This window comes from Gorilla gorilla, chromosome 12 (genome assembly GCF_029281585.2).
Source record: "Gorilla gorilla gorilla isolate KB3781 chromosome 12, NHGRI_mGorGor1-v2.1_pri, whole genome shotgun sequence".
NCBI lineage: Eukaryota > Metazoa > Chordata > Mammalia > Primates > Hominidae > Gorilla > Gorilla gorilla.
The window spans coordinates 140,490,178-140,515,186 of NC_073236.2; the positions used below are offsets into that span (position 1 = coordinate 140,490,178).

General features: G+C 44.4%; 1 long non-coding RNA gene across 5 annotated transcripts; it reads left to right on the top strand.

Annotated features, from left to right (window-relative positions):
- Positions 1-119: 119 nt before the first annotated feature.
- LOC129531744 (uncharacterized) lies at positions 120-25,006 on the top strand. 5 transcript variants are annotated; one of them, XR_010130104.1, is made up of 11 exons: positions 120-265; positions 3,249-3,314; positions 5,465-5,523; positions 6,608-7,098; positions 11,597-11,719; positions 13,571-13,687; positions 14,025-14,221; positions 15,066-15,130; positions 21,640-21,830; positions 23,896-23,953; positions 24,121-25,006. It is a non-coding gene; the product is annotated as an uncharacterized lncRNA (long non-coding RNA). The 5 variants fall into 5 exon arrangements; XR_010130103.1 differs by lacking the exons at positions 21,640-21,830; positions 23,896-23,953; positions 24,121-25,006 and having other exon boundaries at positions 122-265; positions 15,066-15,328; XR_010130105.1 differs by lacking the exons at positions 5,465-5,523; positions 21,640-21,830; positions 23,896-23,953; positions 24,121-25,006 and having other exon boundaries at positions 123-265; positions 15,066-15,327.
- The last annotated feature ends 3 nt before the right edge of the window (positions 25,007-25,009 follow it).

The window sequence follows — 25,009 nt, forward strand, 5'->3', positions numbered from 1 at the left end:
ATAGTGGCCTTTACTTCGGTTTGAATTTCCAAAATTATGACACTGAATAAACCGAATATTGAATTTATAGATATTTCAGGACAGCCAGGAGGGGGCGCACATCCTCCGAGAAACTGTGAGCAAGAGCGTCTGTGCTGAACCACGGAGCCACCAGAGGGCGCGCGATCCCGCCCCACCAACTTCCCGCGGAGGTGCCAGAAGCAGCGAGGAGCTTCAACTTCCCCAGTGCAGCACGAGGGTCGTGTTAACTTGGTGTTCTTCATTGGTGAGTAAAAAGCTCCTGTCCACGGCCCTGAGTGCCAAGGAGTGAGTCTTTAGAGCACTCAGCAGAGGAAGAAATCCATCTAGAAAAATAAAACCCCCAAATCTCACTGTTTGGAGTACACCCTAACATCATTGTCAATGTCCAAGACACAGTGGCTGCTAATATATATTCTTACAGTGGCCTCTAATATAATAATTACACTGTGCCCTACATTACTATGATATCCACACCGTGCCCTAACACCCATATAATATTCACACCATGCCCTATCACTGATCTAGTCCACACCATCGCTTCCAATACTAATGTAATAATATCCACACCATGCCCTAACACTGATGTAATCCACAACATCGCTTCCAATACTAATGTAATAATATCCACACCGTGCCCTATCATTGATCTAGCCCACACCATCACTTCCAATACTAATGTAATAATATCCAAACCATGCCCTATCACTGATCTAGTTCACACCATCGCTTCCAATACTAATGTAGTAATATCCACACCATGCCGTATCACTGATCTAGTACACATCATCGCTTCCAATACTAATGTAGTAATATCCACACCATGCCCTATCACTGATCTAGTCCACACCATCGCTTCCAATACTAATGTAATAATATCCAAACTATGCCCTATCACTGATCTAGTTCACACCATCGCTTCCACTACTAATGTAATAATATACACACCGTGCCTTATCACTGATCTAGTCCACACCATCACTTCCAAAACTAATGTAATAATATCCACACCATGCCCCATCACTGATCTAGTCCACACCATCGCTTCCAATACTAATGTAATAATATCCACACCATGCGCTATCACTGATCTAGTCCACACCATCGCTTCCAATACTAATGTAATAATATCCACACCATGCCCTATCACTGATCTAATCCACACCATCACTGCCAATAGTAATGTAATAATATCCACACCATGCCCTATCACTGATCTAGTCCACACCATCGCTTCCAATACTAATGTAGTAATATGCACACCATGCCCTATCACTGATCTAGTCCACACCATCGCTTCCAATACTAATGTAGTAATATCCACACCGTGCCCTATCACTGATCTAGTCGAGACCATCGCTTCCAATACCAATGTAATAATATCCCCACCATGCCCTATCACTGATCTAATCCACACCATCGCTTCCAATTCTAATGTAATAATATCCAAACCATGCCCTATCACTGATCTAATCCACACCATCACTTCCAGTACTAATGTAATAATATCCACACCATGCCCTGTCACTGATCTAGTCCACACCATCGCTTCCAATGCTAATGTAATAATATTCACACCATGCCCTATCACTGATCTAGTCCACACCATCGCTTCCAATACTAATGTAATAATATCCACACCATGCCCTATCACTGATCCAGTCCACACCATCGCTTCCAATACTAATGTAATAATATCCACACCATGCTCTATCACTGATCTAATCCACACCATCACTTCCAATACTAATGTAGTAATATCCCCACCATGCCCTATCACTGATCTAATCCACACCATCTCTTCCAATACTAATGTAATAATATCCACACCGTGCCCTATCACTGATCTAGTCCACACCATCGCTTCCAATCGTAATGTAGTAATATCCACACCATGCCCTATCACTGATCTAATCCACACCGTCACTTCCAATACTAATGTAGTAATATCCACACCATGCCCTATCACTGATCTAGTCCACACCATCGCTTCCAATACTAAGGTAATAATATCCACACCATGCCCTATCACTGATCTAGTCCACACCATCGCTTCCAATACTAATGTAGTAATATCCACACCATGCCCTGTCAATGATCTAATCCACAGCATCGCTTCCAATACTAATGTAGTAATATGCGCACCATGCCGTATCACTGATCTAATCCACAGCATCACTTCCAATACTAATGTAATAATATCCACACCATGCCCTAACACTGATCTAGTCCACACCATCGCTTCCAATAGTAATGTAATAATATCCACAGCATGCCCTAACACTGATCTAGTCCACACCATCGCTTCCAATGCTAATGTAGTAATATCCACACCATGCCCTATCACTGATCTAATCCACACCATCGCTTCCAATACTAATGTAATAATATCCCCACCATGCCCTATCACTGATCTAGTCCACACCATTGCTTCCAATAGTAATGTAGTAATATCCACAGCATGCCCTATCACTGATCTAATCCTCACCATCGCTTCCACTACTAATGTAGTAATATCCACACCATGCCCTATCACTGATCTAGTCCACTCCATCGCTTCCAGTACTAATGTAATAATATCCCCACCATGCCCTATCACTGATCTAGTCCACACCATCGCTTCCAATAGTAATGTAGTAATATCCACACGATGCCCTATCACTGATCTAGTCCACACCATCTCTTCCAATACTAATGTAATAATATCCACACCATGCCCTATCACTGATCTAGTCCACACCATCGCTTCCAATACAGCTTCCATGCCCTTCTGTTTTGTAGTTTTGGTTGTGATGGGGTGGGGTTAGGGCTAGGGAGGGGGGTTTTGGCTGTGTTGCCCTGAGGTCAAAGTGATCCGCCTGCCTCTGCTGCCAAAGTGCTGGGATTAGAGGCGTGCACCACTGCACCTGGCTGCTGTAAAGTCTTATTTCACACAGCTGAGACATGTTTTAGGAAGTTTGCTAAAAGACCCCTGGAGACCTCCTTATTGAGACCTCCCTGTTATTGTGTTTAATTTGATTGAACTTTTCTGCCCTCCTGCTTTTCAGCTTCTCTAATAGTCTCACATTAAAGCAATTCTAAGAACCACCATAAAGGGGAAATTTTTTCTTGAAAGCAATAAAATGATATGGACTGTTTGAATGTAAAATATATGAAGTCAGTCATTATACGTTAGTGCTGCTCTGACATAGGGACGTAGTATTGAGAAGCAACTTTTGCTTGATTTTCAGAGAAATGGAATCATCCTATCGCTGATCTACGTAAACAAATTGAAGAATTGTCTGAAAGAAAATATGGTATGTCTAAACTGGAAAAGTCCTGTAATCTTATGTTCATGGGCGTTTACACAATGGAGTTACTGTTCATCATGGGGGTACCGTGGACAATCCCAGGGCTGCCGGCGAGTCATGCCATCCTTACACGTTTCTCCTTGTAAGGTGCTTTGTAGTGTCTACACACTTTGTTTCTAGATTGCTGCAAAGCTGAGGAAAAGTTGTATTTCTTTAGTTATTAGTTAGCATTTCTTTTAAACTTTCAGTATGGAGATTGGAAATTTATTTACATATTTATTGCAAAGCCCTGGATCTTAGGGATTTCATTGAATTATTTATTTATTTTTTTTGAGACGGAGCCTCACTCTGTCGCCCAGGCTGGAGTGCAGTGGCACGATCTCGGCTCACTGCAACCTCCGCCTCCTGGGTTCAAGCAGTTCTCTGCCTCAGCCTCCTGAGCAGCTAGGATTACAGGCACCAGCCACCACGCCTGGCTGATTTTTGTATTTTTAGTAGAGACGGGGTTTCATGATCTTGGCTAGGCTGGTCTTGAACTGCTGACCTCCTGATCCACTCACCTCAGCCTCCCAAAGTGCTGGGATTACAGGTGTGAGCTGCCATGCCTGGCCAAATATTATTTTTTTAAATGAATTGTTTCTCTTAGTCTGCTTTGTTAAATTTGGAATTCATCTGGGCGTGGTGGCTCACACCTGTAATCCCAGCACTTTGGGAGGCCAAGGCAGGCAGATATCTACGTCGGGAGTTCGAGACCAGCCTGACCAACATGGAGAAACCCCGTCTCTACTAAAAATACAAAATTAGACGGGTGTGGTGGCGCATGTCTGTAATCCCAGCTTTTCGGGAGGCCAAGACAGGAGAATCGCTTGAACCCAGGAGGCAGAGGTTGCGGTGAGCCGAGGTTGCACCATTGCACTCTAGCCTGGGCAAAAAGAGCAAAACTCCATCTCAAAATAAATAAATAAATAAAATGTTCAGTACTCACCAAGGTGCCCCTATTGTCTCTACTTTTATCTTGATGCATCACTGAATTGATGTTAGATTTCAAATTCATCATCGCCCTGATACTATTCTATCCTGAAGCCACCTTTATATAGTGATGAAAGAAATTAGCGATTTGTTATTATCCTCTCTCTGTTGGTATACATCAAATGCTCACCTAAAAAGAGCAACAACCAGTGGAAAACATGATGTTTTTATTTGGGTGACTATTTACTTGTAACCTACTAGCAAACTATAAAATTGTATGATATGCAGAATTTTAACTGAATTGCTTTAAGTGAACATTTAAACATGATAAACAATATTGATGGTATTTATGTTAATGTACTTAAAATGAACATTTTTCTTCATTATGAGTAATATAACCTACTCCTCAATGAAAACCTAGCACTAAATTTGCTAATGAATTCAATAACATTTCCATAATATTTTTAGTTACATGCTTAAGGTTCTCTTAGTGTTTCTCCCACTTTTTAATAGCTTATGCCTTTTTCACCTTTGGTTTATTTTGGTTCATTTTAAAGCAAAAACCTCACAACATGTGATATCTGGAAACACTGTAACCTAGTGGTAAGACCATAGGCCCTGGGGACACAGGCTGGCCACGTCTCTTCTCCTGTCTGAGCTTTAGTATCCTCTTTTGTGGTCATGAGAACTGAAGATCTGTCCCGAAGATTTGATAAGATAGTAAAGTGCTTCACATAATACCAGACATATACACAGTAAATGCTTCCTCCTTATATTTTTATTGATTGATTGATTGAGACAGAATCTTGCTCTCTTGCCCAGGCTGGAATGCAGTGGCGTGATAATGGTTTCTGCAACCTCCACCTCCTGGGTTCAGGCAATTCTCCTGCCTCAGCCTCCCGAGTAGCTGGGATTACAGTTGCCTGCCACCATGCCCAGCTAATTATTGTACTTTTAGTACAGACGTGGTTTTACCATGTTGGCCAGGCTGGTCTTGAACTCCTGACCTCATGATCTGCCTGCCTCGGCCTCCCAAACTGCTGGGATTACAGGTGTGAGCCACTGTGCCCAGCCTGTCTTTTCTCTTCACACCCGCAGTTCATGATGAAATATTAAATATGTACTAGTGGATATTACTTTGTTGAATATTGTCTAGTGAATATTAAATATTTATTCTCACCTTTCAGACATGAACTTATGAATTCAACAGGTGAAGATTTACAACTTGATAAATCAGCTTTGTGAGGTACGTCTTCAGTCTTAAGTCAGATTAGAAGATTATGTGAGGTAATTAACACTTAACATTGATTTAATGGTAGCTTCCTCATGAAATAGTATGCCTCTAAGTATTAATTATGTCCTAGGACAGGAGAATTCATGTTGTCAAAATTCTCATACTCTCTAGAGCAATAAACATTTTCTTTTTATTAGTGAATATTGCATTTATGGGTAGACAAAACTGAACGAACAATATTTGTTCTACTTTTGAGATGCAAGATTCATCTGGCATAATGCATTGAACAGGTTATTATTGAAGTCTACACCAGTCAACTGAATAAGCATTCATCAAATGTCCATGATATGCAGGACGTAAGTTTTCTTTTAGAGTATGGAACCATGCATATTATCTTTTAAGTAGATGATTTAGTTAGATATGTTTTTAAAGAACTAGAAATATAATTGATTTTCTTGTTTTGGCTCTGGAGTGGAGTGGGGACGAAACAGAATGGATTCACACAGTTTATATTTACTAAAATGGAAGGATTGCAGCAGGATCATATCCCTAGTCTCCCCATAGCAAATGTCACCTGCTAGCTGTTTTTTTTTTTTTTTTGGAGGTTGAAGTTTTGTTCTGTCGCCCACGCTGGAGTGCAGTGGTATGATCTCAGCTCATGGCAAGCTCACCTCCTGGGTTCAAGCAATTCTCCCTGCCTCAGCCTCCTAAGTAGCTGGGATTACAGGCCTCTGCCACCACGCCTGCCTAATTTTTGTATTTGTAGTAGAGTTGGGGTTTCACCATGTTGGCCAGGCTGGCCTTGAACTCCTGACTTCAGGAGATTCACCCGCCTCAGCCTCCCAAAGTGCTTGGGATTATGGGTGTGTCACTGCACTTGGATTTAATGGGATATTTCACTACAGACTTTGGTAAACAGAATATTAGCATTTTTGGTGTTCTTTTTATTTTACTCATACTATTTTTCTTTGGACTCAATCACAATAACAGAATTAAAGATCAAAGTGTAAAAGTTAAAGACCAGTACAGATTCAATAATTATTCTTTTCTACATACTGTGTTTAAATGATATCCCTTTTTCTTTTTGTTCTTATAGCTCGAGCTGTAAAAGCCAAAGGTCCGGTGATGATCCCATACCCTTTTTTCCAGTCTCATGTTGAAGATTTTTATGTAGAAGGCCTTCCCAAAGGAAATTTTTTTTTTTTTTGAGATGGAGTTTTCACTCTTATCGCCCAGGCTGGGGTGCAGTGGCGCAACCTTGCTGGTCACTGCAACCTCTGCCTCCTCGGTTCAAGAAATTCTCCTGCCTTAGCCTCCCAAGTCGCTGGGATTACAGGTGCCCACCACCACACCAGGCTAATTTTTGTATTTTTAGTGGAGATGGGGTTTCACCATGTTGGCCGAGCCAGTCTCGAACTCCTGACGTCAAGTGATCTTCCCGCCTCGGCCTTCCAGAGTGCTGAGATTACAGACGTGAACCCATGCCTGGCCAGGAATTTTGTTTTTTAGGAAGGCTTTCTACTAATGGAATTCCTGGCCTTGAGAGGATGTTACTTTCGAAGGAAAGGATTTTTTTGTTATTAAAAGGTAAGATTCCTGGATTCTTATTGGACTGTTATCTCTGTTATGAGTAATCCATCTTTAATCATTCACCACTAGGGTTGTATTTAATTAAGTCTGAGTTATTTTATGGTAGTTTTGTTTTGTTTTGTTTTGTTTTGTTTTTACCGAATTTCATTCTCATTGCCGTGGCTTGAGGGCAATGACGTGATCTCAGGTCACCACATTCTCTGCCTTCCAGGTTCAAGCAATTCTCCTGCCTCAGCCTCCTTAGTAGCTGGATTTACAGGCATGCGCCACCATGCCTGGCTAATTTTTTGTATTTTTAGTAGAGATGGTGTTTCACCATGTTGACCAGGCTGGTCTAGAACTCCTGACCTTGGGTGATCCACCTGCCTCGGCCTCCCAAAGTGCTGGGATTACAGGCGTGAGCCACTGCGCCCAGCCTGGGCCTGCTTCTTTCTCTTTTTCTTTTTTTTTCATTAGCAGCTTAAAATTGGTGCCTTATTCAGACACAAGCAAAAGGACATTAGCCCAGCTTTGGAAATAGGTGAGAGCCCACCTATGATTTTCCTAGTTTCTCCTCCCCTTTTGCTTTTTGCTCTCTTGTTAGTATATTAATTGTTTTCACTCTCTGAATCTTTTTTCCCCATTTCTTTGGCAGACATTTTTACTTGTCTTGGAAGAGTAGGTGAAGAGCTGTTTTTAGGACTCTTTGAAAGGGTACAGTATGGGTGACAGTCTTGGCTAATGGTAACATCCAGGGAGCTGGGGTCAGCGTGAGCTGGAATCAGTTCAAATTAGCAAAACACTGGCACTCAGTGGCAGGAATACAAGTGACTGCAAAGTGTTAAACACATCTGGAAAGGGATACTGACATCATCCTCAGAATCTGTGGGGAGTTCACATAGCCAGTTAAGACTCATTCCTCTTTGACCCTATAAAGATTCTTTAAAGAATAATACCCTTAGTGGTTTTCTAGCCAGCTTGCCTGCTCATTTATCTTTGAGGACGACATGCCTTGTGGAGCTCCACAGGCCCCAGAGGGGTATGGATTCTGCATTTAAAAGTGCTGAAGCTGAGAGACTGGGTCTTGGTGGACCCCGAGAGTTCTGTTTCTCCTCTACTCATTGTTCCTTTTTTCCCAACAGCTGGCATTGCTGTTTAAATGGGTTGTTCTTTGCTGTTTTAAGTTGTTTCATAGTGGTGTGTCAGGATTTGGGTTTTCTTAATACTTTCCAAGCTGGTGACTTGAGTGGTGGTTAGGGAGGAAATGTTTTAGGGCTGTTCTGGAGCTATTGAGGTCAGGTGTCTAGATACTCCCAGCTTGTCTGTTGAGGAGAATGCTGTTCTCATTGTGCTGCCTTTGGTGGTGCTGTGTGTGGCTCTTTAGATGTGGGTGAAGGTGAGCTGGGGGAGTTAATGAGATCTTTTTTAGGTGCTTTTGATAAAGTAGCCTGCCCTACAGGATTCACTGTGACTTTTTTCCTTAACCTATGCATTTCTCTCTGCTAGCTTTTGCTGTCTTTCTCATGCCTTTGATTTTCCCAGCTCCTCTTAGTTGAATTAACCTAAGTGCTCTGCTATGGTTTAAATGTGTCCCCCAAAGTTTATGTGCTGGAAACTCAATCCTCAATGCAACAGTTGGGATGTGGGGCCTAATAAAATAGCCTTCATGAATGAGTTAATGTTGTTATTGTGGTAATAGATTAGTAATCACAGAGTGGGCTTATTATAAAACAGAGTTCAGCCCCTTTTTCCCTCTTGCTTTCTTGCACTCTCTTTTCCTTCTGCCTTCTGTAGTGGGATGATGCAGCAAGAAGACCCTTACCAGATGCAGGCCCCTCAACCTTGGACTTCCTAACATCCAGAACTGTTAAGAAATAAAATTTATTCCTTTCCTTTCCTTTTCTTTCTCCTTTCCCTTCTCTTCCCTTTTCTTCCCTTCCCCTCCCTCCCTCTCTCTCTCCCTCCCTCCCTCCTTCCCTCCCTTCCTCCTTCCCTCTTTCTCTTTCCCTTCCTTCCTTTCCTTCTTTCCCTTCCTTCCTTTCCTTCCCTCCTTCCCTTTTTCCCTCCTTCCCTCCTTCCTTCCTTTTTTCTTTCCTTCCTTTTTTCCTTTTTATAAATTATGCAGTCTGTGGTATTCTTTTATAGAAGCATGAAATGGACAAAGACTCTATTTTCAAGAGCAAGCACTTTTGTAGTTTCTGAGCGAATTATGACTGCAAAGGAAGTTCTATAGGTAGCTTCAGATCCACTACCTAGGAAGCATGCTACCAAGCAGACCTAGGATCTAGGATTTGATCAAGTGCTGGGCAACATGATACCTCTGCAATTTAGCACTTCCCTATATACCTCCAGTTGGCTCAGCCCATTAGGGCTAAAACTACCCCTCATATCCTGGTGTCTCTTATAGGCAGAAGCCTTGCCTAAACCCTAAGCTGCTTGGCTCACATTCTGTCTTGTGGTTTTTTTGTAGGGGGTTCAAATATACACAAAAGAAATATGTTGAACCTCCATGCACCCAACCCGCAGATTAAGCAGTTACCTCCATTTTTCCAGATTTGTTTCGTCTGCTTCAATCTCCCTAAAAATTTATGTTTGTACAGGAAAGACTGAATAAATAGCTAATTCTCCACCCTACCTCTCATCTTAAGTCACTTTTCAGAGTAGTAAGTTAGTGACCTAGTAACCTTCCCTGTAATGACCAGTAGTTTTTTTTTCTGAATACCATTATGAACTCATAGATTATTGTTTGCATTTGATGTATTTCAGGCCATTGCAGTCTTTATTGTTTTGGATGCTTACATTGTCTCATCTAGGTTAATAATTATCTCTTCAAGTTGACTTTCGTGACTTTTTGACGTGATCCTGTTGGACTTTGATGGCTTCCTTGCTTTCTGGCAAAAAAGATGTTCCAGGATCAATATACTGCACCATACATGGAGTCAGCCATTTCTCTAGGGAAACTTGATTCCTTTTAGTAGAGAACAGATTTTGAGGTCTTGGACTGAATGACTTTTGTGAACCTCCTCTCCTGAGACTACTGCCTGCATCCCTGCATATAGCCCATTTGGAGCTCTTGCTGGGCACCAACAGATCTCCTAAAACTGCTATATAGTTCTGCCTCACTCTTACAAAGATTCATCTCTTGAGAGTTTTGTGCTCTACCCCCAGATGTGGTCTTTCTGGTTCTGAAGCTTTTGCTTCAGTCACCCTGAATTTTGCCAGCCCTATGCATGCTATACCTTGGATTGCCAACTTGCCGTCACTGAAGCCAGTTTCTCTGGTTAGAATAGTTGCCCAAACCCATGCCTAATACTCTAGTAAACAAGGTTCTACCTAAGTTCATCAGCCTCCCTAAGTTCTGGAATTACAGGCTGCCACCATGCCCGGCCTTCACCAACATTTGCCATTATCCGTTTTTTTTTCTTCCTTTATACCTTAAAGCAGTATAAGAACAAGTGTCTTCAATTATAGGAAACAGTATAATCCCAGGGCATTAGGAGGCTAAGACAGGAAGATGTCTAGATGCCAGGAGTTTTTTTGTTGTTGTTGTTGTTTTGTTTTTGTTATTGTTGTTGTTGTTTTTGACAGAGTCTTGCTCTGTCACCCAGGGTGGAGTGCAGTGATGGGGTCCACTGCAACCTCCACCTCCCAGGTTCAAGTGATTCTCCTGCCTCAGCCTCCCGAGTAGGTGAGACTACAGGTACACGCCACTACTGCCCAGCTAATTTTTGTATTTTTGATAGAGTCAGAGTTTCACCATGTTGGCCAGGCTGGTCTCAAACTCCAGACTTCAGGTGATTTGCCTGCCTTAGCTTCCCAAAGTGCTGGGATTACAAGCATGAGCCACCATGCCCAACCTGATGCCAGGAGTTTTAGACTAGCCTGGGCAACATAGCAAGACCTTGTCTCTACAGAATATTTAAAAATTAGCCAAATGTGGTGGTGCCTGTGTATAGTCTGTCTCCCTCTCTCTCTTTTTTTTTTCTTTCTAACTTTTTGTGACATGGTCTGGCTCTGTCACCCAGGCTGAAGTGCAGTGGTGTGATCATGGCTCACTGCAGCCTGAAACTCCTGGGATCAAGTGATCAATCCTCCCACCTCATCCTACCAAGTAGTAGGGACCACAGGTGTATGCCACCCAGGTCTTTCTATGTTGTCCAGGCTGGTCTTGAGCTCCTGGCCTCAAGCAATCCTCTCACCTTGGCCCCCCACAGTGCAAGGATTACAGGTATGAGCCACCATGCCTGGCCCCTACCCTGCCTACTGAGAACCAAAAGAAGGACCCAAATTCTCCTTAGCTCAACTCGAGCCATTTCCTGATTGCTTCATCAGCAAGGAGCTGGTTATTGGGCTGTCCAGGCCTCCCAAGCAGCACAGAAATGAGGTGAAGGAGTTTTCCTGTTGCTCCACTCTGTAAGGAGTTGGAGGGTGATGTTTACTCGTTTGCAGAGAGAGATGCCTTGTAGGCACCTCAGGATGGAGAGGACCCTGATTCCAATGTCCTTTTTTTCTTCAGAAACAGGACCTTGCCCTGTCACTCAGGATGGAGTTCAGTGCTCCTATCATGGCTCATTATAGCCTCAAACTCCCAGGCTCAAGCAATCCTACCATGTCAGCCTTCCCCTAGCTGGGACTACAGGTAAGCATCGTGACACTCAGTGAATTTTGTTTTTATTTTGTTGTAGAGATGGGACCTCAGTATGTTGCCACAACTGACCTTGAACTCCTGCACTCAAGGGATTTTCCTGCCCTGGCCTCCCAAAGTACTGGTATTACAGGCATGAGCCATTGTGCCCACCGTCTCTGGTTCTTAACCTTCTGCCTCCCTCTTCCAGTTTTAAAGAATGCTTGTAATTACATGGGCTCTCCTAGATACTCCAGGATAATCTTGTTTTAAGGTCAGCTGATGAGCAACATTAATTTTATCTGCACTCTTAATTCTCCCTTCCTATGTAATTGTGCTGTGTAACATAGGACATGAGCAATTGGTGGTGGTGGGGGTTATTACTTTGGCCACCACAGTAACTATTTTATGCCAGGTACTCAGCTAAGCACTGGTGAATTAAGCATGAATAACACACACTCCCTAATCTCCATCCATTCATGGGAGGAGCACTTCACCTGCCATGCTCCTGAGAATCTCGGGAGTCAAAGAAGTCTTCTATGAGGAGGTGATGCCAAAGCAGACAAGTGACAGAGGAGTCGAAGCTAGCTAGGAAGAGAGTAGAGGTTTAAGGGGAAGCATATTATAAGCAGAGGATATTACCCACTTCAGAGACTCCCAGAGGAGAAAGAGTGTGTGTTCAAGGGGCAGATGAGGCTCAGTTGGACTCCATAGCAGATGAAATGGAGAGGGGCAAGCAGTGAGGCTGCCTTGCAAGGCAGGGCAGAGCAGGGGCTGTTAAGGAGTTTGGACTTAATCCCTGAGGCAAGGAGAAGTGATGTAAATGGGGGAGTAACATGATGAGATTCATGGATTAGAGACATGGCTCAGGCTGCTATAGAGAAGGCACCAGGGAGAGCAGATGGCTCAATGGGTGTGCAGGAGACCTCTCCCTGAGTTTAGGGAGAGGTTTTTAAAACAGAAGAAGTTTGAGTAATTTAAATGATGATGGGAAGGAGCTAAAAGTGGGGGATAGGTTAAAGATACAGGAAAGTGGGAGGAAGAACTGACAAGTGAGGTTCCAGAGAGGGCAGGAGAAGAGGAGATTCCCATAGGGGGATTAACACTTTCTTTTCTTTTTTCTTTCTAAGACAGGGTCTCACTCTGTCGCCCAGGCTGGAGTGCAGTGGCGCAATCTTGGCTCACTGTAGTGTAGACTTCCCAGGCTCAAGGGATTTCTCCCATCCCAGACTCCCAAGTAGCTGGAACTACGGGTGTGCACCACCACCACACCTGGCTAATGTCTCTTTTTTTTGGTACACACAGAGTCTCACTATTTAGCACTGATTGGTCTCCAACTCCTGGCCTCAAGCGATCCTCCTGCCTAGGCTTCCCAAATTGCTGGGATTACAGGCATGAGCCACAATGCCTGGCCTCTGCTAGTTCCGTATTCTCTAGAGTTGTCTTTACTTTGTGCTAGTGTGTCCCTCATTGTGCTGATCCTCTGTAAAAATTAATCTTTTTTTTTTTTTTTTTTGAGATGGAGTTTCACTCTTGCTGCCCAGGCTGGAGTGCAATGGCGCTATCTCGGCTCAGCGCAACCTCCACCTGCCGGGTTCAAGCGATTCTCCTGCCTCAGCCTCCCGAGTAGTTGGGATTACAGGCATGTGCCACCATGCCCAGCTAATTTTGTATTTTTAGTAGAGATGGGGTTTCTCTATGCTGGTCAGGCTGGTCTCGAACTCCTGACCTCAGGTGATCTGTCTGCCTTGGCCTCCCAATGTGCTGGGATTACAGGCATGAGCCATTTTGCCTGGCCAAAATTAATACTTTTTATATTAAATTTACTTATATACATATATATACGTTTTTTCTTTTTGATACCAGGTCTCACACTGTCACCCAGGCTGGAGTACAGTGGCACAACCTCTGCTCACTGCAGCCTCCACCTGCCAGGCTCAAGCAATTCTCCTGCCTCAGCCTCCCGAGTAGCTGGGATTACAGGTAAGTGCCACCACACCCAGCTGATTTTTGTGTTTTTTGTAGAGACGAGGTTTCGCCGTGTTTCCCAGACTGTTCTCAAACTCCTGAGCTCAAAGCAGTCCACCCACCTTGGCCTCCCAGAGTGCTGGGATTACAGGTGTGAGCCATCTTGCTCATTCTAGTTTAAACTTTTGAGTGGTTTGTGTCTCCTGATTGGACTCCTACAAATACAGAATTGATGCTAGGAAGGGTACCAGGAGATAGACGCACACAGATGGGATTTGGGAATAGGTTTGGTTATCCAAGGAGCAGTGCTGAGCTCCTTGCTAATGGGATATGGGATGCTGGTGATTTCCAGGAAGTGAGCTCACAATGACTCAAGCTGCCACATACTGTTGATTGTGAAATGCCAGTTGAAGTATATGTCCTGCGAGCTTAGGGGTGCTACAAGTTGACCACTGCAGCAGTAAAGATGACTCTGAAGAATGGCGTGGGATGGATCCTTTCAAATGCACTTGAGCAGCGGTCTCCAACCACAGGGCCACAGAGCTGGAGGTGAGCAGCAGGCGAGTGAAGGGAAACTTCATCTGTATTTCTAGCCCCTCCCATCGCTTGCATGACCACCTGAGCTCCATGTCCTGTCAGATCAGCAGCAGCATTAGATTCTCATAGGAGCACAAACTCTGTTGTGAAGTGTGCATGTGAGGGATCTAGGTTGTGTACTCCTTATGAGAATCTAATGCCTGATATTCTGTTACTGTCTCCCATCACCCCAGATGGACAGTCTAGTTGCAGGAAAACAAGCTCAGAGATCCCACTGAGTCTACGTTATAGTGAGTTGTAGAATCATTTCTTTATATATTACTATGTAGTAATAATAGAAATAAAGTGCACAATATATGTAATGCACTTGAATCATCCTGAAATTATTCCCTCACTCCCAGTCTGTGGAAAAATTGTCTTCCACACATTCACTCTGTTTTTTGGTAGAGGCAGGGTCTTAATATATTGCCCAGGCTGATCTCAAACTCCTGGCCTCAAGTAATATACCTCTCTCAGCCTCCCAAAGTGCTGAGATTACAGGCATAAGCCACCACCCTCAACCAAGACTTTCTTAAACCAAATAAAAATTAAGTGAGATTACTTGAGCCCAGGTGGTCAAGGCTGCAGTGAGCCTGATTGCACCACTGCACTCCAGCCTAGGTGACAGAATGAGACTGTCTCAAAAAATAAAATAAAATACAAATTAACCCTTTATGACATTCCCAGTAACTTCCTACGTGTTCCCCAGAAGTCTTTGAATTCTGTTTAATTTTCACATAACATTTAAGACATTTAAGAATTTATGTCTGTCTGTGTCATCCGTTTATGTCAAAAGATGTCTTTTTGTCACTTCCAGCTGGATCTACCATGAAGGACTTCTGAATCCAGGAAGAGAGACTGACTGGGCAACATGTTATTCAGGTACAAAAAGATTTGGACTGTAACTTAAAAATGATCAAATAATAGTGCATGCATCAAGTGCAATGGGAAGCTCTTCTGGAGAGTGAGAGAAGCTTCCAGTTAAGGTGACATTGAAGCCAAGTCCTGAAAGATGAGGAAGAGTTGTATGAGAGTGGGGAGGGAAGGGGGAGGTGGAGGGATGGGGAATGGGCCGGGATGGGATAGCGCAAACTGCCCAGGAAGGGAAACCAGCACCGTACAGACCTGAACAACGAAGATGGCGTATTTTGTTCAGGGAATGGTGAATTAAGTGTGGCAGGAATGCTTTGTAGACACAGTAATTTGCTTGTATGGAATTTTGCCTGAGAGACCTCATTGCAGTTTCTGATTTTTTGATGTCTTCATCCATCACTGTCCTTGTCAAATAGTTTGGAACAGGTATAATGATCACAATAACCCCAAGCATAATATTTCGTTAATTCTCACAGAATCACATGTAGGTGCCACAGTTATCTCCATTTTATGAATGGAGTGATGAAGCCTTAGGAATAATGAATGATTTGTGCAGGCTCACCTGGATATTAAGACTGAGTCAAATGTTGGGTCTGGTCTGACTTTAATGTTTGCTTTGTTCATGAGCACCACATATTGCCTCTCCTATGCAGTTAAGCAGGTAGGTGACAGAAAAGCCCATGTTTGTCTCTACTCACACACTTCTGACTGAATGTATGTATGGAGTTTCTACACCAAATTCTTCAGTGCTCTGGATATTAACTGGGTATCCCATGACTTTATTCTGACACTACCTGGAGTTAGCACAGACCCCACAAGTTAGGGGCTCAGTCCCACGAGGCCATCCTCACTTCAGATGCCAATGGCAAGTCCTAAGTTGTCACCATACTTTTGACCAACCTGTTACCAATCGGGGGTTCCCATAACTGTCTTCTTGGGTTTAATAATTTGCTAGAACAGTTTGCGGAACTCAGAAAAACAGTTTATTTTCTTTTTTTCTGAGAGAGAGGGTCTTATTTTGTTGCCCAGGCTGGTGTGCAATGGTGCAGTCATAGCTCATTGCAGCCTTGGTTGTCTGGGCTCCAGTGGTTCTCCCACCTCAGCCTCCCTAGTAGCTGAGACTACATGCCTGCACCACCACATCTGGCTAGTTTCTTTTATTTTTTGTATAGATGGGGTCTTGTTGTGTTGGCCAGGCTGGCCACAAATTCCTGGTCTCAAGTGATCCTCCCACCTCAGCCTCTGAAAGTGCTGGGATTACAGATGTGAGCCACCACATCTGGCCAGTTCATTTCCTATTACTGGTTCATTGTGAAGGATACATCTCAGAAACAGTCAATGAAAGAGACGTGCATGCTGGATGCAGTGGCTCATGCCTGTAATCTCAGCACTTTGGGAGGCCAAGGTGGGAGGATCGCTTAAACTCAGGAGTTTGAGACCAGCCTGGGCAACATGGTGAAAACCTGTCTCTATAAAAAATTAAAAAATAATAATAATAACCGGTGTGGTGTTGTGCACCTAGAGTTCCAACTACTAGGGAAGCTGAGATGAGAGGATACCTTGAGCTGGGGACTGGGGAGGCTTAGGTTACAGTAAACTGAGATTGTGCCACTGCACTCTAGCTTGGACAAAAGAGCCTGATCCTGTCTCAAAAAAAAGAAAGATACCCAGGGCAAATTAAGTTCGGAGGGGCACAGAGCTCCCATGCCCTCTGTTGAACATGCGACCCTCCCAGCATCTCCTGTGTCCAGCAACCCTGAAAGCTCTGCAAACCCCGTTCAGGGTGTTTATGGAGGCTTTATTATGCAAGCATGATTGATAAAATCTTTGGCTGTTGGTGATTAAGTCGGTCTCCAGCCCCTCTTCCTCCTGGAGTTCAGTGCATGAGGCTGAAAGTTCCAAGCCTCTTACCATGTGGTTGCGTGGTAATCAGCCCTCCTCTTGAAGAAATTTAGGAGCTTGCAGTCACCCAGTCATCTCAACAACATCCCCAAATGCATTCTTACCATGCTGGAGATCCCAAAGTTCTTAGAGGCTTTTGTGTTAGAAACCTTGGACCAAGACCAAATATTAAAACAAAAGATGTTCCTGTCACATCTATCACTGAGGTCTTTGTAAGAGCTTTAGAAGCTCTGTGCCAGGAACCAGGGACAGAGATTAAATATATATTTCTTTTCTTTTTTTTGAGAGAGAATCTCCTGTGTCATCCAGGCTGGAGTGCACTGATGTGATCATAGCTCACTATAGCTTTGGCCTCCTGAGATCAGGCAATCCTCCCATCTCAACCTCCCAAGTAGCTAGGACTACACATGCATGTCACCCATGCCCAGCTCATTTTTGTAGAGTCAGAGTTTTGCCATGGTGGCCAGGTTGGCCGTGTTGGCCAGATGGGGTCTTCTTTTGTTGCCCAGGCTGGCCACAAATTCCTGGGCTCAAGTGATCCTCCCACCTCGTCCTTGTAGAGATGAGATTGAGTTATGTTGTCCAGGCTGATCTCAAACTCCTGGGCAAAATCGATTGTCTCACCTCAGCCTCTCAAGGAGCTGGGACTACAGGCGCATACCACCATGTCGGGCTAATATTTATTTTTATTTTTTTCTAGAGGGGGTGGTCTCACTGTTTTTCGTGCTAGTTTCAAACTTCGGGCCTCAATTGTTCCTCCTGCCTTGACCTCCCAAAGTGTTGGGATTCTGGGTGGGAGCCACCATGCCCAGCAATCACAAGGGTCTTTATAAAAAAAAGAGAGTAGGAGACTCAGAATTGGAGCAGGAGATGTGGTGATGAAAGCAGAGGTAAGAGAGGGAGATTTGAAGATGCTTCACCTCTGGCTTTGAAGATGGAGTCAGGGGCCATGATCCAGGGAATGGGGGTGGCTTCTAGAAGCTGGAAAAGCCAAGGGAACATATTAGAGTCTCCAGAAGGAATGCAGCCCTGCTGACACCTTGACTTTAGCCTTAATAGACCTAGTTTGGGTTTCTGGCCCCTAGAACTGTAAGATGGTAGATTTGTGGTGCTTTAAGCCACTAAATGTAGGAAACTGCAAACTATGTTGCAGCAGCAAGAAGAAATGAACATGAAGCCAGGCATGATGGCTCATGCCGGTAATCCCAGCACTTTAGGAATTTAGGCAGGAGGATCACTTGAGGCCAGGAGTTCAAGACCAGTCTGGGCAACATAGTAAGACCTTGTCTCTACAAAAAATGAAAAAATTGGCCAGGCATGGTGGCTCACGCCTGTAATTCCAGCACTTTGGGAGGCCGAAGCGGGCAGATTACCTGAGGTCAGGAGTTTGACACCAGCCTGGCCAACATTGTGAAACCCCGGCTCTACTAAAAATACAAAAATTAGCTGGGCGTGGTGGCACACACCTGTAATCCCAGCTACTTGGAAGGCTGAGGCAGGAGAATCACTTGAATCTGGGAGGTGGAGGTTGCAGTGAGCCGGGATCGCACCGTTGCACTACAGCCTGGGCAAGAAGAGTGAAACTCTGTCTCAAAATAAAATAAAATAAAATAAAATACTAAAAAATTTAGCCAGGCATGGTGGCATGAACCTGGAGTCCCAGGTACTCGGGAGGCTGAGGTGGGAGGATCGCTTGAGCCTGGAAATTTGAGGTTGCAGTGAGCTGTGATTTTGCCACTGCACTCCAGCCTTGGTGACAGTGAGATCTTGAAAAAAAGAAAGAAGAAAGTAAAGAAAGAAGAAATGAGCATGGCGGGCATGGGGACAGATGGTAATGTTAAATAGAATAGTCAGGGGTGGCCTCCTAAGTGAAAATTGAGTAAGGATTTGAAGGAGGGGAAGGAGGTGGCCATGGTGCTGAGGGAAGAGGATTGTAGGCAGAAACAATAGAATAAACTGTCTGAGGTGTGTCTCTGGCTCTGGAAGGAGGCCCATGGAGCAGATGGAGAGAGGAAGAGAATTAGGGGAGGGAGCCAGGGAGTTGCTGGGTGGGGATCAGTACAGATCACATAAGCCCTGGGAGGTTATTGCTGGGGCTTTGGCTTTTACTCTGACTGAGATGGGAACTGCGGGAGGGTTCTGAGCAGAGAGGCGACATGATCTGTCTCCCGATTTAAAAGCATTCTCTGGCTGCTGAGTTGAGAAAGACTGTGGGAAGATGTGATAGAAGCATGGGGGCCAAGCTTTGGCAACATCCAGGCGGGAGATGATGGTGGTCCTGACCAGGGTCGTGGTGGTGTTGAGAGATGGTCAGAGGGGAGAAGTAGGGGAGGAGGCCAGGGAGTTGCTGGGTGGGGATCTTTAGTAGATATCGAAGACAATCAACAGGATTTCCTGACAGACCGGATATGGGGTGTGAGAGAAGGCAGTGGTCAAGGTTGAGTTTGATTGTTACTGAAATTATTAAGTAATTTTAAAAAACACTACTGCCTTTCCCAGTCCTACCAAGTATGGGATGCTAGATTAAAGAAATCTCTTCAGGCTGATTGCAATGGCTCATGCCTGTAGTCCCAGCTCTTTGGTAAGCAGAGGTTCGAGTATCTTTTAAGGGCAGGTGTTCAAGACCAGCCTGGACAACACAGCAAGATCTGCTCTTTACAAAAATATTTTTCAAAATTAAATAAATGTAGCTAGGCATGGTGATGTGTACTTGTAGTTTCAGCTACTCAGGAGGCTGAAGTGGGCAGATCTCTTGAGGTCAGGAGTTTGAGGCCAGCTTGGGCAACATAGCAAGAACCCTCACTCTACAAAAAAATTTAAAAAATAACCAGGCATGGTGACACTCAACTGTACTACCAGCTACTGGGGAACTGAGGCAGGAAGATGGCTTGAGCCCAGGAGGTCGAGGCTGCAGCGAGCTGTAAATGCACAGCTGCACTCCAGTCTGGGTGACAGAGCAGTACCTGTCTCACAATACAAATAAAAATACAAGTAAAATAATATCTCAAGTCAGAGCCTTTTGGCTCTGCAGCCCTTGAAACCCCTCAGCCGTGCAGTGGGGTTTGCATCGCTGGGAATGAGGAGACCCCTGCCCGGTGTTGTTGCCTGGCTAATCAGTGTTTTAAAAGATACATTAATCGGGGTGGGCGCGGTGGCTCACACCTGTAATCCCAGCACTTAGGGAGACCCAGGCGGGTGGATCATCTGAGGTCAAGAGTTCAAGACCAGCCTTGCCAACATGGTGAAACTCCTTCTCTACAAAGAAAATACAATAATTAGCTGCACATGGTAGTGGACGCCTGTAATCCCAGCTACTTGGGAGGCTGAGGTAGGAGAATCACTTGAACCTGCGGGGCGGAGGTTGCAATGAGCTGAGATTGAGCCACTTCACTCCAGCCTGGGCAAGAGAACAAGACTTTGTCTCAAAGAAAAAAAAGTATTATATCAACATGTAATGGTTTTATTATTAATATGTAATGAATATTAAATATTTTTAAAATCTTATATCAACATGTAATGGCTTTAATATGTGATGAATAATATTTAAAAATTTGGGTCTTATTTTCTAGTTTTAATATAATTATCTACAGAAAGAGATAGTCTTAGAGATCTTCAATAAAGTTAAAAAAGGTAAAGGGATGTTAGACCCCAAAAGATTGAGAATTTCTAGTTTACAAATATTCAGACTAAGCCACATACAGCTTGCTACTTGAACTACTTTTTTTCTTTGTTTTTTATTTTAGGAGATGGGGGTCTCACCCTGTCACCCAGGCTTGAGTACAGTAGTGCTATCACAGCTCACTGCAGCCTTGAACTCCTGGGCTAAGGGTACTTCTACCTGAGCCTCCTGAGTAGCTGGGACTGTAGGTATACATGACGATACTTGGCTAATTTTTAAATTGTTTTGTAGACATGGGGTCTCACTTTGTTGGCCAGGCTGGTGTCAAACTAATGGCCTCAAGTGACCCTTCCACCCCTGCCTCCCATCCTCGAGGTATGTGCCACCACAAGGAGCACTTGTTCAATTTTCTAAAGAAAAAATTTCTAAAGTAAGGCTGTGGGATGATGGCAGGAAGATAAAAGAAAAACAGAAGAATAAGTTAAAATGACTTATTCACACATATTCTTTTGACAGCAAGAAGAACTTTTAGTATATACATTCCTTACAAACAAACAAACGGCAGATAAACAATGTTGTATAGGAACTTCAACACACACTGTACAATATTCCCACTTTGCTGACATAAGTTATGGAAATTTCGTGGTTTCCTTGAGTGTCGCTACCAGTATTTTGCTTCTCTGATGATTTTTATCAACTTCCTCATCTGTTAACTTCTCTCCAAGGTATGTCATGTCATGACATACTGCTGTTGCACGAACACGGCCAGTGTCTTCCTATTAAACATGTAGAATGCTTTCCTAATTTCTCTTTTTACTCTCTGTCTTTGTGTTCTGCATTTTCCTTACTTTTGTTGTCAGAAACTCCAGAAAGTCAGTCGTACTAATTTATCACGATTTGCTTTATTTATTTATACTTTGCTTATATGGAATTTTGCCCAACAGACCTCATTACAATTTCTAACCTGTTTTATTTTGTTTTTTTTTCTCTGAGACAGGGTCTCACTCTGTTGTCCAAGGCTGGAGTGTAGTAGTGCTATCGCAGCTGACTGCAGCCTCAACCTTCCAGGCTGAAGCGATCCTCCCACCTCAACCTCCCACGTGGCTGAGACTACAGGTGCTTGCCACTATGCCAAACTAATATTTGGAATTTTTGTATACGTGGATTCCAGAGGGGTGACAGCGAAACGTGAGTAAGCATGGATTTTGGTATATGCAGAGATGGGGGCTGGAACTAATTCTGTATACTGAGGGACGGCGACTGTATATGTTTTTACAATTACGCTGTAGGATACATACTGTTGCGTAGCCTTGAAAATAATAATTTTTAATTGAGTGGAATAATAATAATAATATTGCTAAAAGTAGCAGCTGGCCAGGTGTGGTGGCTCACACTGGTAATCACAACACTTTGGGAGGCTGAGGCAGGAGGATAGCTTGAGGCCAAGAGTTTGCGATAGGCCTTGGAAACAAAGGGGGAGTCACCATCCCTACAGAAAAATACATGAATTAGCCTAGTGTGGTGGCATGTTCCTGTATTCCCAGCTACTTGGGAGGCTGAGGTGGGAGGATCACTTGAGCCCAGGGAGGCTGAGACTGCAGTGAGTCATGATCAGGCCTCTGCACTGCAGCCTGGGTGACAGAGTGAGACCCTGTCTCAAAACAACAAAAAAGTAGCAGCTAACATCAACTGACCTTTTATACCAGGTGCCTATTGATATCATAGTTTAATTTCTTAGAACTGTTTCTTATTTCACTTACCAACTCTGTCTTCAGTTACTCCCAGATTTTTACTGTGTGTGTACAGATGACCTTTTGTTTAGATTGAATTGTCTCCCCAGAAGTAAGATTACTGTGAGTCATGGTGAATGGACATTCTCATTACCCTTGATGTAAATTGACAGGGTTTTGGGTGCCTCCCAGCTATAATCTTAGCACTTTGGGAGGCTAAGAGAGGAGGATTGCTTGAGGCCAAGAGTTGGAGGAGGCAGTATGGCAGTATGGTGAGACCCTGTCTCCATTATTTTAAAAAATTGACAGGCTTTACCCGGGAAGGCTTATACACAATGTAAACACCCCTCATAGTATAAGAAAGTGCCCATTTCACTGCACCTTTGCCAGCACAGGGTATTATAATTTAGTAAGTCATTTTTTGTTTGATTATTTTAAATAGATAAAAGACCTCATGTTACTTTACTTGTCACATTTCAACATCTTTCCTCAGCTTATTAGCTCTATCTCTTTTCTGTCTGTAAACGGTTTTTGTTGTTTTGTTCTTTGAGACAGGGTCTTGCTCTGTCACCAGGCTGGACTGTAGTGGCATAATCATGCCTCGTTGCAGCCTTGACCTCCCAGGCTCAAACTTCAGCATTCCGAGTAGCTGGGACTACAAGTGTGCACCACCACTCCCAGCTAACTTTTTTCTTCTTTTGGATAGAGACAGGGTCTCACTGTGTTGTCCAGACCGGTCTCTAGCTCCTGGCCTTAAGCAATCCTCGTGCATTAGCTTCTCAAATTGCTGGAATTTCAGGCATGAGCCACCATGCCTGGCCTGGGCTAGTCCTGTATTCTCTAGAGTTCTCTTTACTTTGTGCTAGCCAATCTCTCATTATGCTGTTCACCTGTTATAATGAATAATTCTCCGTATTAAATTTTACCACTTTAAACTTTTGAGTGGTTTATGCTTCCTGATTGGACTCTGACTAATATGTTAGGAAGGGTCCCAGGAGATAAACCCACACAGATGGGATTTGGGCATAGGTTTGGTTTCCCAGGGGGCAGTGCTGAGCTCTTTGCCAGTGGGAAATGGGATGCTGGTGATTTCCAGGAAGTGACCTCACAATGACTCAAGCTACCACTTACTGTTGATTGTGACAAAATGCCAGCTGAGGCACATGCCTTGGGAGCTAAGTGGTTGCTGCCCTTGACCACTATGAAGACTGGTGTGGGAAGGGTCGCTTTGGATGCACTTGAGCAGGGGTCCCCAACCACTGAGCCATGGAGCCGTAGGGAGCCACACAGCAGGAGGTGAGTTGTGTGGAGTGAGGGAGTGAGGGAAGCTTCGTCTGTATTTACAGCCACTCCCCTTTGCTCACATTCCCGCCTGAGCTCCACCTTCTCAGATGAGCAGCAGCATTAGATTCTCATAGGAGAACGCACCCTGTTGTGAACCGTGCATGTGAGGGATCTAGGTTGTGCTGTCCTTATGAGAATCTAATACCTATTGATCTGTCACTTTGTCCCATCACGCTCAGGTGGGACCATCCAGTTTCAGGAAAACAAGCTTAACACGCCCACTGATTCTACATTATGGTGAGTTCTATAATTATTTTATTATATATTGGATATCTAATAAATATATATTTATTATATATATAAATATGTTAAATATATTAATATATTAAATATATTATTATCTATTGTAATAATGGAAATAAAGTGCCTAACAAATTTAAATGTGCTTAAATCTTTTGGCCCAGCTCCTACTTCCCGGCAGCCTCTCCAGGCCCAGAACTTTCTCCAGTCAGCCTCTACAGACCAAGCTCATGACTCACAGTGGCATATTTAGGCCCATACCCCACCTCATGGCAGTCTCCGCAGATGAGCCTACTGCCTCACAACAGCCTCCACAGGCACAGCTCCATCGTTACAATGGCCTCTTTAGACCCAGCTCCTGCCTCCCAGCCTTCTCTCCAGGCCCTGAGCTTTCTCAAGTCGACCTCACCAGGCCCAGCTCATGCTTCTTTGCAGCCTCTCCAGGCCCAGCTCCTGCATCTTGGCCCCTCCAGGCCCAGCCTCTGCCTCCTGTCGGCCTCTACAGTCCCAACATCTACCTCACAGCAGATTCTTCAGGCCCAGCATCTGCCTCACTGTGGACCCCCCAAGCCAAGCTCCCAACCTTTCAGCAGCTTCTACACACCCAGCTCCCGCCTGCCAGTGGCCTCTTCAGGCCCATGGGGCTCATTCCTCACAACAGCCTTTCCAGGCCCAGTTTTTCCCTTCCGGCGGCCTCTCTGGGCTGAGAACCTCCTCAAGTCGGCCTCTCCAGACCACTTGCACCCTCCGGGCGTCCTCTCCGGGCCAAGCTCCTCTTCCTGGCTGTGTCTCCAGGCCCGACTCCTGCCTGTCAACAACCTCTTTGGACTCAGTGCCTACCCATCTCCTGGCTGCCTTGGTTGGCCCACAGCTTCCTCAAGCCACGCTCCCCAGGCCCAGGTCAGGCCTCACGGTGGCCTCTCCAGGATGAGCTCCTGCCCTCTGATGGCACCTGCAGGCCCCAAATGGTCTCCGGTCGGTGGGCTTCTCCACGCCAAGCTTGGGCCTCCCGGCGACCTCTGCAGGCCCAAGTTGTCCTGAAGTTGGCATCTC